This window comes from Euprymna scolopes, chromosome 14, assembly GCF_053919585.1.
Source record: "Euprymna scolopes isolate OS-2025 chromosome 14, ASM5391958v1, whole genome shotgun sequence".
In the NCBI taxonomy this organism is placed as follows: domain Eukaryota; kingdom Metazoa; phylum Mollusca; class Cephalopoda; order Sepiida; family Sepiolidae; genus Euprymna; species Euprymna scolopes.
The window spans coordinates 14,205,474-14,226,487 of record NC_136495.1 but is presented as its reverse complement, the minus strand read 5'-3'; positions in this window follow the sequence as shown (position 1 = coordinate 14,226,487).

The following is a 21,014-nucleotide window of genomic DNA, read 5'->3' as shown; positions in this document are numbered from 1 at the left end:
TGATATTAGACACTATCTTGCATAGAAAGGTGCCCTATCATTTTATATGGTTATTAGTAATCTCATTCTATATGAGTATTAGTGGTTTACAAAATTTGATAAATAAAGTAAATAAAAGGCGAAAGCGAATGAATTAAGAGATTATAAGTCGTAGGGGAAGAGGAATAGGCAGTGAAGACTCTTGTAAACACATAATGTGTGTAGTAGGGGTTTCATATTTAAACAGATGACGGGGACATATATAACGATGATGAGGTATACCAGTTCTTATATTTCTTGTCGACTTCGTATTTATAACACCGATATCAGAATGATAATGACATTTATATCAGACAGGGGTTGTTCTTCTTAACATATATTGAGGAGAGGAGATACATAATCTTAAAAGGATTACACAATGTTTATTATAAGATGATAAACACAATTACCTTTCGTTCGTGATGAAGGATGACACAAAACAACAGTTACAACATAATGATGACTTCTTTGTTCATCTGATCGACCGGTTGATTGACGTCACCAATTCAAATTTGGATCTACATAGTCTAAATGTTCTACCTTCGCTTTCGAGGGATTAACTGACCAACTCTCTCGATCTCTTGCTGACTTGCTCAACTCAACCTCTGACTAAAATCCGAACCCATAATATGGAGAAGTGTCCTTTGTCTATGACGTCAGAAGTCTGTTTTTAAAACGTGACTAATTTCACGTGGCTTTACATATGTTTGTCCAAAACACACCTTTGACAAACAAAATAATCCTCAATTCTAATATAACCTTATTTTAAACAATATAATTTAATTTGCATTATTCATTCTTTTCCTGACATATTTAATATTCAGATTTATAAAAGCATTAACAATGGACTTAATTTCAAACATTCCATTTCTTAACTTTGCCTACAGGGTTCGATTCTAGACTTATCCTAATCTCATTTTTAATTATCTAATATTCTTCTTATTTACATGGAAAGAGGACAACCCTTGTACAGGACAAAACAAATTCATTTTATTTTTAGTCACAATAAAAACAAGCTGGAGGAGTCTATTTAGTGACGCAACAGGGTAGATTATCATAACGTTAATGAATGATTCTCAGTTTAGTGATGAGGAAATTAATGAAAGGATAGAGAATGATAATTTGAATAAATACTAATTTCTAATTTCAAGTTCTAATACGCGTGGGCCGGTTCGTGAAAGAATGTGTGCAATTAGAGAATGCGCAACCCTTGCTTCACTACAAATTCTCATTACGCAACCCTCAACTTTTCTAGATAATAAGCATTACATCTCTAGTCATAAGCAAGCTAATATAAGAGTCTCACATTTAAAAATGTATTATTTTAATTTAATTTAATATTTTCTTAATTAAAAAAAAAAACTCGCGTACGTTAAGTCAGACGAATATAGTTTTTCTGTTTCGCTATTTCCGCTTAGACTAGATTATACAATCACATAAAAATTCTTGTGACAAAGCCTTACTAGTTTTGTGCTGGCTCATGAAAAATTGTTTGCGACAGCCTCACTAGAAGATTACCTTTCAACAGGAGTTCCCAATCTAGGGTACTCGACCCCCAGGAGGTGCAAAACAATATTACAAGTGTGCAAGAAAAGTTTAGATGAAAATAATAGGGTATTGGCTATATGTCACTTTTTGTGTTTTTTTTATTTATTTATTTTTTTTGTTTTATTACATTTTCACCCCAAACAAGGCACATTGCTACTTTGGTGTAGGGGGCTACTATCAGGGGAAACATCTACTGGGGTACTATGTAGGGATTAGGGCAGCGAGATGTTGGTTCACGTTGCACTTGAACTTATGCATGTCAGTACAGTTGGGGAAGCAGTGACCTGGAATGGAATTCCAAAGTCTAGCAGTTCTGGGGAAGAAACTACTGGAGTAGAAAGATCTTTTACATCTAGGGATCTCTACAGTGTGGGGGTGGGATTTTGCAGCTTGTCGGGTCTGTCGAGGGTGTTCACGTCGTGGGGGCACAAGTGCTTGCAGTTCTTCAGAGCATTCACCATTATAATACTTGTAGAACAGGCAGAGGGATGCAACGTTTCGACGATGGGGCAGAGGCTGAAGTTTAGATGCCAGTTTAGGGCCTATCAGATTTGCGACTCTCTTTTGAACCCTGTCAAGGAGCGAGAGACTAGTAGCCGATGCACCGGCCCAAATATGACAGCAATACTCCATACATGGGCGAATAGTGGCCTTATAGAGGTACAGGATACTTTCGGGTGTTAAAAGTTTTCTAGCACGGTAGAGAGAGCCCACCTTCCTCGCAGCGGCCCTGGCAATGCCCTGGATGTAATTGTTCCAACTCATGTTTCCTGTGAACGTTAGGCCAAGGAGCTTGAGAGACGTACTCTCAGATAAAGAGTCGTTGGCCATTGCTATAGGTGGTAGAGAAGGTTTCTTGTAATTATTGAATGAAACCAGTTTTGTCTTGGTGGCATTGAACGTTACCATCCATTTTTGTCCCCATTCCACTACTGATTGGAGGTCATCCTCTAGTGTTTCTGCCATTACTTTAGATATATGTTCGTTTGTTTTCCTGTCGTGCCTGCTATAGAGTGTGGTGTCATCAGCATATATACCCATCTCAGAGGCAATCTTGTCGGGGAGGTCATTTATGAATATCAGGAACAGCAGAGGTCCAAGGATAGATCCTTGGGGTACTCCCGCATTTATATCATATTGTTTAGATGTACGACCGTCGAGGACAACCTGGATTTTTCTTTTATCTAAGAAGGATTTAATTATGTTAAGTATTCTACCAGTGATACCGTAAGATCTAATCTTCCTGAGGAGACCCTCATGCCATACCCTGTCAAAAGCCTTAGATATATCTAGAGCTACCGCTCTGCCCTCTCCCGCTTTGTCCAGTGAATGGTATATGCGTTCAGAGATTACAGTGAGGATGTCTGCCGTGGAACGGGCTTGTCTAAATCCATATTGATGGTCGGTCAGAAGTTTAGCAACTGTAAGGTGCTGGACTAGAGCATGGTTAATTAAGGTCTCAAATATTTTGGCAAAAAGTGGGAGGAGGCTAATAGGGCGATAATTTAATGGGTCAGTTCTTTCGCCAGAATTCTTGAATACTGGTACTACAGAAGCAGTTTTCCAACAGCTCGGAAAGCAAGATTCATTAAGGTTTTATTTTTTATTTGCATTTTACCAACTTCTTGGCTTCATATTAAGGTTAAGTATTCTTATTATGTTGTCATTAAATACACATGACTGAATAGATTTGATTCAACCACGTGTTTAATCGCGAGTTTAGAAAGTTTAATGTGTGCGAGGTTTGAAGGAAATTTCTTGAAGGTGCGGACCGAAAAATGATGTTGAGAACCACTGCTTTAAATAACTAAAGGGCTCTTTCAATTCGGTTTTGTTTTTCATCGGTTTTCCTTCTACTAGATTAACTGCATTAATCACATTTGAGGAGCTCAATCTATCACGTGTGTGGTAACTGTCTGGAATATTAGAGTGAGGCTAACAGGTGCTACACCTTGCCTAAGGATGACCTGGAATCATGCAAGCATGGTGTTTATCTCATTGGGGTATTAGACATACCTGCATACATAAATACATACAGTACCTAGTATTCGTAAATAGTCACCTATCTGGTATTGAACAGGCTCAAGGTGGCTTAACTTCGAGATCTCATGAGAGTTAGTGTGTTAATATTATTATGTCACACATGAGAACACAATTTAAGACTGTAAATTATGCTTAACAAAAATTTATTGTTCACCAGGATACTAAAAAACGAAATATTAAGATTTCCTTGATCCGCGAAGTTTCAAAGAAATGCGTTCTTCTCACCAGAGGAAAGATATTAGCAAATGAATATTATAGCGAAGCTATGAATTTGTTGGTACTGGCATAAATTGCAACTGCATTACATGAAAACTAGTCATATATGCAGAAAGTATTTAGCGTGGAGTTCATGAAATGGGGAAAATAAATGAAAGATGAAAAAAAAGTATATTAAAAATTAAAGATTAAAAAGCCAGATGAAATGATATGGAATAGCAGGTATTTCCAAGCTGCGGCCATTGCAAGACCTAAGTAAGTGTGAAAGTGACACGAAGTTTGGGAAATACACTGATTATCATGAAAAGATAAGAAAGAAATTTCAAATAAGCTTAGGTGAAAAGCAAGTCAAAATAGAATAAAACAGAGGGACGTCAGTGGACATGACGCATGACGTCATTAATATCAAGATTGAGAAAGAAACGACTGTCTATGCAACTTGTTTCCTCATTCTGCTCGACCACGTGCTGTCTTTTTTCTGCCTCCTCCTCCCCCTCCCTCTTCTTCTTCTGACGTCAGCGCGTTCATACTTGCTTAATTTACATATGTGCTAAGACGGCTGCTGTTACTAATACTTCCACTAGTCAGCTATCTTACGGCTGCTGCTGATTTTCTCACACATACACTATGCACGCTATGTTACACAACCACACACGACCACACGATGGCAAGCAACGACCAAAGAATGAAGTGTAAACCGCATGTAGGAATTTATTAATTTGTTTCGGCTTCGTGATTGCTCACCGGTGATAACTAACATGTTAAGCAAGTATGCGTTTGTTGAAACGCACAAACGGGTTTCCATGTGCGCTTCTTAGTGTAAACTTCTTTAACGTTTCTTGTACATTTCATCTGTTAATGAAAGTGTTACGCACAGCCCACAACGGAAACTATTGGACCAATCATATTCTCTTTCCGTAGCAGTCGTAGACACTCCATGACGGTACATATTGGATCACTTACATACCCTGCCAGTAATGGTCGTATACAGTCCGCGACTGTACCCATTGGACCAATTACATACACTTCTAGTCGTGGTGGTGGTCGTCGTAGGATAATCTCTGGCAAAGCCATAATGTGTGATGGACAGGATAAATAAACTGCACGGAAAGGTAAATAAAACGCACCTCTCTATGAGGCAGCCATATTGGCAGGATAATATGCAATAATAGGATATTGAAATCTTCGGGAGGATTTAAGGAGAAATGAATCTGCTTAGAAAAATAAAGCGCGAGTTGCGAGGAAAGCGAAGGTAAACAAAGAACGAGGAAAGCTCTGAGAAAACGAGGAAAATGGACGGGAAATAAACACAAACAAAATGATTTATGTTTGTGGAAACGATCGTGTTTTACATCGACAGGCGGGGTGGCTTGCAGGGAGGCGGTGGATAGCCGTGCGTTATGTAAAGGAATACAGGAAAAAGGTAGAAGTGGGACGTCGAAGAGATGCGCATAAACACGCACGTGTGCATTTGCAGCCATATTGAAAGAAAGACAAGGAGGAAGAGCGAGAGAGAGAGGGAGAGAGATGCAGAGGGAGAAGGAGAGGGAGAAGGAGAGAGTTTGAGAAGAGACGAGAGTAAATAGGAGGAAGATAGAACGAGGAAAGGAGTAAGAGTGAGTATAAGAGACCTGTGGACATAGAGAAGAGGTAAACGTATGAGAAATGACAAAAAAGGAAGAAAAAGAAAAAGAACGAGGGAGAAGACGTAATAGGAGAGAGAGGAAAGCAATAATATGAAGAGCGAGAAAAGAAAAAGAAGCATGAAGCGGAAATAAAATAAAGAAGATGAGATATGAAGAAATTATAAATGAAAATAAGATAATGCAAAAAATACAAGTATACACCATACACATATTTATTTACATATAGTTATATATATATATATAGTATGATTTACATAGTAGTTATATATATATATATATATATATATATATATATATATATATATATATAACTACTTCATTTATTCACATAAAATTAAGAAAGTATAAATTAATGCTTAAACTTTAAGTATTTACTTCAAAAGTGCTCAATACGTAGGTAGAGCTAGTTAGTTATAAAATATATATAGCGATTAAGCTACACTGAATATTCCGTTTTTCATCCACTCTAGGATTCTTCAGGCTTATGCGCGAATTTTGTGGTTGTCTATATATATATATATAGCTTTATGTAAAGGAAAAAGAGAAATATCCAGTCCACAAAAGGAGACTTATCCGGATAATGCCAAGCTCAACAATAATTATTGGAGCTTATATCTCCTTTCTATCCCCCCAATTTTGCCTGTATTCCATTATTCTATAAATGATCCATTTTATATCTACCTATATATAGTTTTGTGTCTTCATTTCATACTCTTGTTGTCATATATATATATATATATATATATATTTATATATATTTATATTTATATATATATATGTGCATACATACGAGTATATATATATATATACTGCTTGGTTTGATTCAATTGATAATTTCGGCTAATGCTAATACTTTCTTTTTTACTGGCTTACACGAGCTTTTCAACTCATAATAAAAAAATTGCGTCTAGTTCATCTAGCTGCTCGTCAAAGACGATCAAATATCAGTAAAAACCGACACAGTGTTCTAAAACAAAATAAAAGGAAGAAAGGTAGCCAAGACCGATGAGAAAAACAGCAAGTCAACAACATGAAAATAAAATAACTCTAAAGATGATAATCAGAGAAAAGACTCATAAAGACGCCAGGTTAAAAAGTTCACAAACAGCAACATTTCTCTTGCTTTCTCCTACTTCCCCCTCTCTCTCTCTCTCTCTCTCTCTGTTGCCACGTGGTACACTACGCTTAAGCATAGTATTTTAATTCATGCAGATTGCGTATGTATCATTATAAAATCAATCCTCTGTTTAATATAAGTTATAACGAGGAATAATTTGCTCGGTGGACTAATTCGCAAGTGTGAGTCCTCCCGCTACAAAGGTCAGCAGATGTGACCTCTAACTCGGTTGAAACTGCACTGGCCGTTGATCTTCTATCTTCCGGGAGGACTCAACATGGATTATCGGCGTCGCAAGATTCGTGTCGATTTCTGCTGAAAATCTATTAGCTTCGCATGCAAGCCAAAAAACGAAGACAAACTCAAAGGGTTCTAGACTACGAAAAAATAAATTCACGAAAATTACAGATTTATACATATGTACATTGTTCAGTTCGATTACACCAGAAACATCAAGGTTTTCCAAAATCTAATTCTTCGTTCTTCACAATGGCTGTCGGGATGGATGAAGGGGGGTTGGCGGTTCCCTGGGAGCATGTCTTTCTCTGTAGATTTGGCGTCAATCTGCCAAAATCGGTTTGGGCATTTGCTTATAGTGGGAAGTGATGGCATAGTTGTGGCAATTTGCTAAACCAATCAGAGTTCAAAACGTCTTTTGCGGATCCCCAAATCCTTTTGCGCGTGTGCACCTTAACAGGTCTTCCATGGGCTGCGAGTCTGGGATTAAAACTCAATTTCTCTTCACGCACCCCAAAAGGTCAACATTTCCCACTCAGAAAGCCTGAAAGTCTGGGCAGGTGTTCCTCAGGTCAAACGAATGTATGATTTCATTCCACATTACTCTGACATTTCCTGTCATTTTTTTAAACAATAAAATATATGTCTGTTTTTTTACAAAACAATAAATTTATCCCTTTTGATAGGTCACCCGCCGCTGTCCGGGATTCAATCAGCGTTTAACAGATAATCTCAGCGTATTTACCCGGCCTTACTCAGGGTTTTAAGGGATCTTAATCTCCCCAATGGGGAGCAATATCGCTCCCCTAGACGGCCACATCATAAAGAAATAAAAATTAAGAAATAATAATGATAATGTCTTTCATCAAATTCCGATTGTGTTTGTTTACAATATCACGCCAGCTGATATTTGGGGTTGTCAATAACTTCTCTGGAAAACTCACTTCTCATTAATGTTCAGTTTTTAAATATGCAAATGAAGAAATGATTTTAAATGGTACCTCTTCTTATCATATATTGTACTCATTAATAAGAAAACATTAAAATAAAATGGTGACGTAAACCCGGGCTTGGACACTGGATCATTCGATCTGTAGTCCAATGCTCTATCACTGAGCTACAGCTCCAGATGTCAATAATTCTGTTTTTTCTTTGTTTTTTTTAAAGAAAAAAATCATTTGCTAAGATTAAATTATTTCCCTTGTCAGTGTAACGTACACCCCCCCCCTGCGAAAATTCTTTTCATCTAAAAAAAAGACTATTTTTAGGATCGAATTATTTCGATTTTCGATACTTATCGGATGAATTTCTGTACAAAAATATCTAAGAACACTGCCAGACATATAAATTAGTTTTGTGTGGAATTTGCAAAAGATAAGCTCAGCTGTTTAAGAACTTATAAGGAAGGAACTCACACAGACACACAAACTGACTTTATATATATATATATATATATATATATATATATATATATATATATATATTAATTATCACGTGTTTACTTTGTAGCTCGATAATTGATATAATCCTACCAAAGTGATATTTCTCGTTGAAGTAGACTAGTAGACCTTGTTTCAGTTTCGAACAATAATCTGGTGAATACCATCACTGAACGAGTGTTCGTCGTTTGGCTTGTCTACCTTTCGACGTTTGTCTCAGGCGGCTCTACCAGTCGATATCTAAAGCTTAACCAGACAATCATAATCTTGTAAGGAGGAAAGACCCGGGTATATTCATATTCCTTATATCACCTTCCCCTGAGCTAAATTTTTCGTTAAACCTAGCTTCATTTTTTTTTCTCTCTTTTTAGAATCTGGACATAATCTATTAACTTTTTTCTTCTCAACATCTTTGCAATAGTGACGTTTGGCACACTGATACTTCTGGCCTCGTTTACCGATACACCGCGATTGGATAATTGTAATTAACAGGGTCAGGAATTTTCAACACATTATACAGGAATTCCATTGGAATCTCTTCGGTATTTTCCATGACATCTGCAGTGCATTAGTTAAAATGTCTTTTGCACGGAAATGAGTTTCTTATTTTTGTCTTCCCAATGCATATTTCCAGCCCTAACGTTCTTGAAGATCTTTGTCACCTGCTTATAGACTTTAGCCATCTGTTTTTATTTTTTTGATTGTTCCCTTGCCGGATCAGGCAAAGGCTTCTCACACACAGAGCATATGTTCTTGCAAACATTAACTCTGCGGCCAATAAACGTGACGTCATATTCGGGTTTGGCACGATTCTGTAAATTACTTAAGATTTCTGAATACTTCTTTCATTTAAGTTCACCTCTTGATTATGCTTCCATGCTTGTTTTCAAAGTGTCTACAGATTTTTTTATTTGTCCGTTCAAGCTTTTAATTCGAAGTCAATTTGTGTATTTGTGCACAGACCGAATCCATCTGAAAGAAATGAAAGGGAATTCGCTTTCCGAATCCGTCATAAATCTTCCCATTGGCTTCAACTTATTTTTCTCTACAACGTTAACTTTGTTACAGAAAGAATTAATGCGTAATTCTAATAAATGAAATAGTAACATCCATTCCAGATAAAAAAAAATATTTTCTGAACTAAGGAGTACATATATTTTTCTATTCATGAGTTTTTCCCATGTACGAAATGCTACATTTTAATTCTCCCATGAAGTTCATTTTTTTTTTATCTGATATGCCCTGGAAATTTTTCCTGTGTTCGTTAACCGTAGAAAACCTATTTTGCCAAGTTTGTTCGTTTATTACTAAGATATCACTTTCTGGACGGAGGAAAAATTTTACGGTCTACCTATTTAATTTTATATTAAGATATTTTCTTCTTTAGCCTTACCTTCATTCCGTTTTCAGACACAACTACGCGCAACTTTGATTGCAACTTGTTTTTACGTGTGTCCGTTTTGGCAGACAACATGAAATTTTATAGCCTACACATAATTAAGACATATTTTATACTAGAAGTAAAGTCCTTTTTACATGATTACTAACACACACATTGCTTGCAACATTTATTATAGTATAGTTTGATTCAACTTTTGTTTTACTGTCTGTATTTATGATATGCTTTCTTTTCAATCTTTTGCATTTATTTTGTTTTGAATATTTATTAGATGCTGGCATTCCTACGTTACTTTTTGCAGCGTAACTTTTGTGTCCCGTTCTATAACACTAAGAATCCTTGATCTAATTTTTTTGTCCTTCGGTGTCGTTTGACCTTACAGAATAATTAGATATTTGAACATGTCACTTTATAATTCATTTAATTCAAATGCCTCACACTGTGTGCTAATCATAACTGCAAACATTTTACGATATTTAAACACTTACATCATGAAACAGATTATCTCCTTTACCGAAAAAAACTGCGATAAAATGAAATGTCCTCCGTGTTTTTGAAAGAATTACATTCGCGTAGTTAGTATTTTCTTCCATTCCCAATTTTGTAACAATAGAATGATTCTTCGTCATCCAACCGTTGTTTGCATCTTTCCATAAATATAGTTTTAAACATACAGAAATAAGCTGGAAACGTCGCACCAATATCCGGGTCATATTTAAATTTCGAGAGTGAATTTGAAATGCATCAAGCGAAAAAAAAAAAATCCCGGTGTCTTGTGAGTTTTTTTATCCTAGATAATACGTCATCCAAAAGAGATTTATTTTTTTTTGCTCGTTGTTTGAATAACTTTTCAAACCTCTCTTATAGTTGGTGTTGTAATTGTTTTTATTATTCCAATTGTTGTTGTTGCTGTTGAGATTGTCATTGTTGGTGTTGTAATTGTTTTTATTGTTCCAATTGTTGTTGTTGCTGTTGAGATTTTCATTGTTGGTGTTGTAATTGTTTTTATTGTTCCAATTGTTGTTGTTGTTGTTGAGATTGTCATTGTTGGCGTTGAAATTGTTTTTATTGTTCCAATTGTTGTTGTTGCTGTTGAGATTTTCATTGTTGGTGTTGTAATTGTTTTTATTGTTCCAATTGTTGTTGTTATTGAAATCGTCATTGTTGGTGTTGTAATTGTTTTTATTGTTCCAATTGTTGTTGTTGCTGTTGAGATTGTCATTGTTGGTGTTGTAATTGCTTTTATTGTTCCAATTCTTGTTGTTGTTGTTGAAATTGTCATTGTTGGTGTTGTAATTGCTTTTATTGTTCCAATTGTCGTTGTTGTTGTTGTTGTTGTTGAAATTGTAATTCTTGGTTTGTAATTATTTTTATTGTTCCAATTGTTGTTGTTGTTGTTGTTGTTGTTGAAATTGTCATTGTTGGTGTTGTAATTGTTTTTATTGTTCCAATTATTGTTGTTGTTGAAATTGTTATTGTTGGTGTTGTAATTGTTTTTATTATTCCAATTATTGTTGTTGTTTAAATTTTCACTGTTGGTGTTGTAATTGTTTTTATTGTTCCAATTATTGTTGTTGTTGAAATTGTCATTGTTGGTGTTGTAATTGTTTTTATTGTTCCAATTATTGTTGTTGTTGAAATTGTTATTGTTGGTGTTGTAATTGTTTTTATTGTTCCAATTGTTGTTGTTGTTGTTGTTGTTAAAGTTGTCATTGTTGGTTTTGTAATTGTTTTTATTGTTCCAATTGTTGTTGTTGCTGTTGAGATTGTCATTGTTGGCGTTGTAATTGTGTTTATTGTTCCAATTGTTGTTGTTGTTGTTGAAGTTGTCATTTTTGGGGTTGGAATTGTTTTTATTGTTCCAATTGTTGTTTTAGTTTAGATTGTCATTGTTGGTGTTGTAATTGTAAACATTGTTCTAATTTTTATTGTTGTTGTTGATATTGTCATTGTTGGCACAACTTTTCACTAGTGTGCCAATTCTTATCAAGGCACGAAGGCAACACGGGGATAAGGGTTGATGACTGTAAGGTAGTCGGTGATCATTAATGGTAGAAATTTGGGTAAAGTTTGATTATTTAAGAGTGCGGCATAACAAAAACTTGTTTACATTTAACTTTAAGATGACCATATTCGTTAGGTGGAAAACAAGCCTGGAAAACAGAGCTCTACAGGTGGGCATTTCTAGAATAGAAGGTTTATCCGTGATATTTCCGATTTGATTTAGACACAGATAGAGAATGGGGAAAATTATTGATAGTTGTTGTAGCTAGTCAAGTACTTGTGAAAGTTTTGCAGAAGGAGGCATACGAACAGTGACAGCCTCACAATGTCGTGTAGGAAAGATATGCAATGAGTGGAAAAGAGCATTGCCTACGGGGTTTTGAAGCCGATTTAAAAATCTGTCATGGTAGGATACGGTACCTGAAATCTCCTGCCCAGATGTGTAAACGATACTCAATTTCCGAACGTATTTGGTTATCATACAGAAGGACAGGATTACGTCAGGTGCGAGGTCCCCTGTGAAGCGGTAAAATGATGCAACCATTTTTCAATTGATATCAATCGGGACCAAGAAAAGATCAGATCACTAGTAGTTAAAAGACAGTAGCTTGGTTTTGGGTGCATTAAAAATTAACCAGTCACCTTTTCCCCCCTTGCAGCACTCGCTCAACGCCTGAAGAGAGAGACTGAATGATTTTGTACATTTTTTTACCTTAGAAATATTGCCATAGTACTGCATAAATGTCGACAAATAGACTCAGAATGTGATCTGTGAGATCATTGATGAAGATAAGGAAGATAGTTGAGTCTAGGATCAATCCTTTAGGCCCACGGCCGTTGGTAGTTAAGGCTTGGACTTCTGCCCATCGACGACTGCTTGTATAAACCTATCGACGAGAAAAGATTCGACGGTCGAGAAGACATTTCCAAATAATCTGTAGCTGAAAATTTTGTGAAGTAGACTGTTGTGTCAAACACTATTAAATACATTATTTTGTTTTCAATTGGAATTCATTATTGGGATGAGTATTATTTAAATAATACTCATCCCAATAATGAATTCCAATTAAAATAACATATATACCATTCGGTACGGCCCGACTATGGAAGATCAGATAATAAATGAACGTGAATTTATAAGATAAAAAAAATCCAACCTTGATTGCCCTTCGGGGCCCGTGGCACAGTTGATAGAGACGTTGAATCTCTACGGTTCCAGATGAGCATTTTTTGAAGATAGCGGTTTCAATCCTACCCAAAGCCGGCCAGAGGCTTACTTTGCCAAAACGTTTTGAGACGACAACAACTACGGATGGCAGTGATTGCTGAGAATGCAGTTAGGAGATTCGAAGTTCCTATCCGCCGCGGTTACCACCTGACGAAGGCCAGAGGAATAGTTGGCCGAAACGTCGTGAAAGAACAACTAATAAAGATAATAGTCCGCAATAAATAAAAATTACTATTAAATACCTTTGATATATCAAGAGCTATTGCTCTATTACGTAAACCCCCGTCGGTAGATTCACTGCTTCTATGAGAAATTTCAGTAAATACATCAGCTGTACATCTTGCATTGTTTGTCACCCAGTAGGTTGTTTTTGCTAAGGTGATTGACAATTTCTCTGTTTATCACGGATTCAATCATCTAATTCATGATACACAAAAGACTAATTGGTCTGTACTGAGATGCAGAAGAGCGACCTCCAGTATTTTCTTTTAAATTGGGGATACAAACAAGGATTTCCAAGCTGTTGAAAAGCATTGATAGTTTAGACATTTATTGAACAGCTTTGGAAGCTAGTTCAGGTTGAAGCATTTTTGAGTACTATAACTGGAATATTGTTAAATTCAATAGCTTTGCTGGCATCAAGTTTCTTGATGAATGGCAACATCACGAACCGATATATGGATGTCGCTCAGATTATTTTCGATTTTAGGAAGAAATTTGGAAGTTAGGTGGCCCTGATCGCATTGGGTTGAGTTTGATGCAAAGTTTGTGACAAAAATTTTAGCTTTGTCAATCACCTCAGACCGGTTGATGATGGTTGAGATAGAGGACGCGCATCTGTTCAGGATATTATTTTTTATTTGCCAACAACAGTTCTATAGGCGACTTTAGTTTCAAAACATCTATAACATTTCCGGCAATTGAAGTCGTGATTTCTATGTGCAATGAGGGGAGCACATTCAGATGTGGAGCACGACCGGCCGTTCGGTTTCCTTTTGTTGTTGTTGGAATAATTTTCGTTTTCCGACTGTTTTGTTAGGATTGATCTTGTAAATTGGCATGAAGGTTAACTGGTTAATTTCAAAATCTGCTCAATTTTATTAATGTGAAAAAATACTTAAATTCGTAAAAAAAAAAAAAAATTAAAAAATAATAATGATAATGTCGTTCATCAAATTCCGTTAGTGCTTGTTTACAATATCACGTCAGCTAATATTTGGGCTTGACGTTCTTAAATATAGTATTTTTTCTCTTATAGGTAAAAACGAAGCATTTACACAGGAGAATGTTTTACCTTACACCGCCTAAGGAAAATAATAAAATTATTTCTCTGTAAAAATTATCTTTTTTTATCTATAAGAGAAGAAAACTGTGTTTGATCAAATTTTTCGATTTTCTGATACTTATCGAATAAATTTCTGTACAAAATATACCTAAGAACACTGCTAGACATATAAACCGCCTTTGTATGAAATTTTCAAATGATAGGCTCAGCCGTTTCGGAAGCTATGTGGAAGGAACTCATACGCTCACAGAGAGTGACTTTTATATAGTAGTGTATATATAATAATAATAATAATAATAATAATAATAATAATAATAATAATAATAATAATATTATTATTATTATTATTATTATTATTATTATTATTATTATTATTATTATTAAGTATAAATCTATTGATAACGGATTTTATTTGAAAATAAAAAAATAAATAAATTAAAAAAAATAAATAATAAGTGTAGGTTTGGATCGGTTGAACTGAAGAATATTTTTTTTTTATTTCTGACCAAGAACAATTAATCAAAATGTAATTACATAAAAGAAAGTTAAATGAACTCCGAATGTTCATATATTAAAAATTATTAGTGGCCTGTGACCGATTATATTTTGGCGCAATTTGACGGAGGACAAAATAAATCCCGGAAAAATTATATTTTCAATTCAATAAAATATAAAGTTTTGTATCCCGCAGAATTAGTTGCTGATGGAATGATCTTTGTATGTCTGTTGCAGAGGATAATCCAAAGTATTTTTTAAATATAAGGTAGAAGCAGGGAGATCCAGCATTACACGGGATTCGATTAAAATCAACAAATGCAATACTTTTATTGTCGTCAAAATCGGTGAATTGCACATTTTTCAATCAAATCGATTGATGTCCTACTCAAGTCGGGAGGGGACGACCACGATGCACCAGGAGAAAGTTTACATGCCTTCCCGCAATGACTTAGTCCATAATTCAGTGCAGGCTATATTGCACTGTAGAGAACCTAAGGTTGATTTTCTAAAATTATTTTATTTAATGGTTTGAATTGAAGTTTAAAATACAAAATTTAAGCATCATGGTTAAATTATACTCTAAGCAGAAACATTTATTTTGAACATGCTCCTGTCTTATCAAAGAGCATACTGTTGATTTTGTACGTTACACTCTTCTGCTTGTACGGTGATAAAACTCCTCAAATGCACTCCTGATATATGGCTGTATCAGAGTATTAACTTTGGTCAAAATTGGACTGCTCCTTCTTTTAATTGAGGCATTCAGATGCAAACCCTATTTAAGAACACTGCCAGCCACGTGAAGTACATTTAGGTGGAATTAAAAAAAACCCCAAAAGTTGGCTCAGCCGTTTCCGAGTCAATACAGAACTCTTTCTTTCTTTCCTTCTTTCTTTCTTTCTCTCTCTCTCTCTCGCGCGTGCACGCACGCACACTGGTAGAGAGATTTTATAAATAAGTAGAGATTAAATTATGTTAGTATATAGGTAAATAGATATAATATATCAATTACATCCAATGACTCAATTTCCAAAAAGTATTGGAATAATCGCAAACTGTTCCTGGGATCTGAAAGATGTTATTCAGTCGAAATCAAATTAACCTTCGATTTTAGTATTTGGTTTTATATTATTTGGTTTTATATTATATTTGGTTTTATATTATTTGGTTTTATATTATTTGGTTTTATATTATATTTGGTTTTATATTATTTGGTTTTATATTATTTGGTTTTATATTATATTTGGTTTTATATTATATTTGGTTTTATATTATTTGGTTTTATATTATATTTGGTTTTATATTATTTGGTTTTATATTATATTTGGTTTTATATTATATTTGGTTTTATATTATATTTGGTTTTATATTATATTTGGTTTTATATTATTTGGTTTTATATTATTTGGTTTTATATTATATTTGGTTTTATATTATTTGGTTTTATATTATATTTGGTTTTATATTATATTTGGTTTTATATTATATTTGGTTTTATATTATATTTGGTTTTATATTATTTGGTTTTATATTATATTTGGTTTTATATTATATTTGGTTTTATATTATATTTGGTTTTATATTATTTGGTTTTATATTATATTTGGTTTTATATTATTTGGTTTTATATTATATTTGGTTTTATATTATATTTGGTTTTATATTATATTTGGTTTTATATTATTTGGTTTTATATTATATTTGGTTTTATATTATGTTGAGTTTTATATTATATTTGGTTTTATATTATTTGGTTTTATATTATATTTGGTTTTATATTATTTGGTTTTATATTATATTTGGTTTTATATTATATTTGGTTTTATATTACTTGGTTTTATATTATTTGGTTTTATATTATTTGGTTTTATATTATATTTGGTTTTATATTATATTTGGTTTTATATTATATTTGGTTTTATATTATTGGGTTTTATATTATATTTGGTTTTATATTATTTGGTTTTATATTATATTTAGTTTTATATTATATTTGGTTTTATATTATATTTGGTTTTATATTATTTGGTTTTCTATTATATTTGGTTTTATATTATTTGGATTTATATTATATTTGGTTTTATATTATATTTGGTTTTATATTATATTTGGTTTTCTATTATTTGGTTTTATATTATATTTGGTTTTATATTATGTTTGGTTTTATATTATATTTGGTTTTATATTATTTGGTTTTATATTATATTTGGTTTTATATTATTTGGTTTTATATTATATTTGGTTTTATATTATATTTGGTTTTATATTATTTGGTGTTATATTATATTTGGCTTTATATTATTTGGTTTTATATTATATTTGGTTTTATATTATTTGGTTATATATTATATTTGGTTTTATATTATATTTGGTTTCATATTATATTTGGTTTTATATTATTTGGTTTTATATTATATTTGGTTTTATATTATATTTGGTTTTATATTATATTTGGTTTTATATTATTTGGTTTTATATTATATTTGGTTTTATATTATTTGGTTTTATATTATATTTGGTTTTATATTATATTTGGTTTTATATTATATTTGGTTTTATATTATTTGGTTTTATATTATATTTGGTTTTATATTATATTTGGTTTTATATTATTTGGTTTTATATTATTTGGTTTTATATTATATTTGGTTTTATATTATTTGGTTTTATATTATATTTGGTTTTATATTATATTTGGTTTTATATTATTTGGTTTTATATTATATTTGGCTTTATATTATTTGGTTTTATATTATATTTGGCTTTATATTATTTGGTTTTATATTATTTGGTTTTATATTATATTTGGTTTTATATTATTTGGTTTTATATTATTTGGTTTTATATTATTTGGTTTTATATTATATTTGGTTTTATATTATTTGGTTTTATATTATATTTGGTTTTATATTATTTGGTTTTATATTATATTTGGTTTTATATTATTTGGTTTTATATTATTTGGTTTTATATTATATTTGGTTTTATATTATATTTGGTTTTATATTATATTTGGTTTTATATTATTTGGTTTTATATTATATTTGGTTTTATATTATTTGGTTTTATATTATATATGGTTTTATATTATTTGGTTTTATATTATTTGGTTTTATATTATTTGGTTTTATATTATATTTGGTTTTATATTATTTGGTTTTATATTATATTTGGTTTTATATTATTTGGTTTTATATTATATTTGGTTTTATATTATTTGGTTTTATATTATTTGGTTTTATATTATATTTGGTTTTATATTATATTTGGTTTTATATTATTTGGTTTTATATTATTTGGTTTTATATTATATTTGGTTTTTATATTATTTGGTTTTATATTATATTTGGTTTTATATTATATTTGGTTTTATATTATTTGGTTTTATATTATATTTGGCTTTATATTATTTGGTTTTATATTATATTTGGTTTTATATTATTTGGTTTTATATTATATTTGGTTTTATATTATTTGGTTTTATATTATATTTGGTTTTATATTATATTTGGTTTTATATTATTTGGTTTTATATTATATTTGGCTTTATATTATTTGGTTTTATATTATATTTGGCTTTATATTATTTGGTTTTATATTATTTGGTTTTATATTATAGTTGGTTTTATATTATATTTGGTTTTATATTATATTTGGTTTTATATTATTTGGTTTTATATTTATTTGGTTTTATATTATATTTGGCTTTATATTATTTGGTTTTATATTATTTGGTTTTATATTATTTGGTTTTATATTATATTTGGTTTTATATAATATTTGGTTTTATATTATATTTGGTTTTATATTATTTTGTTTTATATTATATTTGGTTTTATATTATTTGGTTTTATATTATATTTGGTTTTATATTATATTTGGTTTTATATTATATTTGGTTTTATATTATTTGGTTTTATATTATATTTGGTTTTTTATTATATTTGGTTTTATATTATATTTGGTTTTATATTATTTGGTTTTATATTATATTTTGTTTTATATTATTTGGTTTTATATTATATTTGGTTTTGTATTATATTTGGTTTTATATTATATTTTGTTTTATATTATTTGGTTTTATATTATATTTGGTTTTATATTATTTGGTTTTATATTATATTTGGTTTTATATTATATTTGGTTTTATATTATAATTGGTTTTATTTATTTGGTTTTATATTATATTTGGTTTTATATTATATTTGGTTTTATATATTTGGTTTTATATTATATTTGGTTTTATATTATTTGGTTTTATATTATATTTGGTTTTATATTATATTTGGTTGTATATTATATTTGGTTTTATATTATTTGGTTTTATATTATATTTGGTTTTATATTATTTGGTTTTATATTATATTTGGTTTTATATTATATTTGGTTTTATATTATATTTGGTTTTATATTATTTGGTTTAATATTATATTTGGTTTTATATTATTTGGTTTTATATTATATTTGGTTTTATATTATTTGGTTTTATATTATTTGGTTTTATATTATATTTGGTTTTTATATTATTTGGTTTTATATTATTTGGTTTTATATTATATATGGTTTTATATTATTTGGTTTTATATTATTTGGTTTTATATTATATTTGGTTTTATATTATTTGGTTTTATATTATTTGGTTTTATATTATATTTGGTTTTATATTATTTTGTTTTATATTATATTTGGTTTTATATTATTTGGTTTTATATTATATTTGGTTTTATATTATTTGGTTTTATATTATTTGGTTTTATATTATATTTGGTTTTATATTATTTGGTTTTATATTATTTGGTTTTATATTATATTTGGTTTTATATTATTTGGTTTTATATTATTTGGTTTTATATTATATTTGGTTTTATATTATTTTGTTTTATATTATATTTGGTTTTATATTATTTGGTTTTATATTTGGTTTTATATTATATTTGGTTTTATATTATTTGGTTTTATATTATATTTGGTTTTATATTATTTGGTTTTATATTATATTGGTTTTATATTATATTGGTTTTATATTATTTGGTTTTTTATTATTTGGGTTTTATATTATATTTGGTTTTATATTATTTGGTTTTATATTATATTGTGTTTTATATTATTTTGTTTTATATTATATTTGGTTTTATATTATTTAGTTTTATATTATATTTGGTTTTATATTATTTGGTTTTATATTATTTGGTTTTATATTATATTTGGTTTTATATTATATTTGGTTTTATATTATTTGGTTTTATATTATATTTGGTTTTATATTATTTTGGTTTTATATTACATTTGGTTTTATATTTATTTGGTTTTATATTATATTTGGTTTTATATTATATTTGGTTTTATATATTTGGTTTTATATTATATTTGGTTTTATATTATTTGGTTTTATATATATTTGGTTTTATATTATATTTGGTTTTATATTATATTTGGTTTTATATTATATTTGGTTTTATATTATTTGGTTTTATTATATTTGGTTTTATATTATTTGGTTTTATATTATATTTGGTTTTATTATTATATTGGTTTTATTATATTTGGTTTTATATTATATTTGGTTTTATATTATTTGGTTTTATATTATATTTGGTTTTATATTATTTTGGTTTTATATTATTTGGTTTTATATTATATTTGGTTTTATATTATTTGGTTTTATATTATTGGTTTTATATTATATTTGGTTTTATATTATTTGGTTTTATATATATTTGGTTTTATATTATTTGGTTTTATATTATATTTGGTTTTATATTAATTTGGTTTTATATTATATTTGGTTTTATATTATTTGGTTTTATATATATTTGGTTTTATATTATATTTGGTTTTATATTATATTTGGTTTTATATTATTTGGTTTTATATTATATTTGGTTTTATATTATATTTGGTATTATATTATTTGGTTTTATATTATTTGGTTTTATATTATATTTGGTTTTATATTATTTGGTTTTATATTATATTTGGTTTTATATTATATTTGGTTTTATATTATTTGGGTTTTATATTATATTTGGTTTATATTATTTGGTTTTATATTATATTTGGTTTTATATTATTTGGTTTATATATATTTGGATTTATATTATATTTGGTTTTATTTATTTGGTTTTATATTATATTTGGTTTTATATTATATTTGGTTTTATATTATATTTGGTTTTATATTATATTTGGTTTTATATTATATTTGGTTTTATATTATCTGGTTTTATATTATTTGGTTTTATATTTATTTGGTTTTATTTATATTTGGTTTTTAAATATATTTGGTTTTTTATTATATTTGGTTTTATATTATGGGTTTTATATTATATTTGGTTT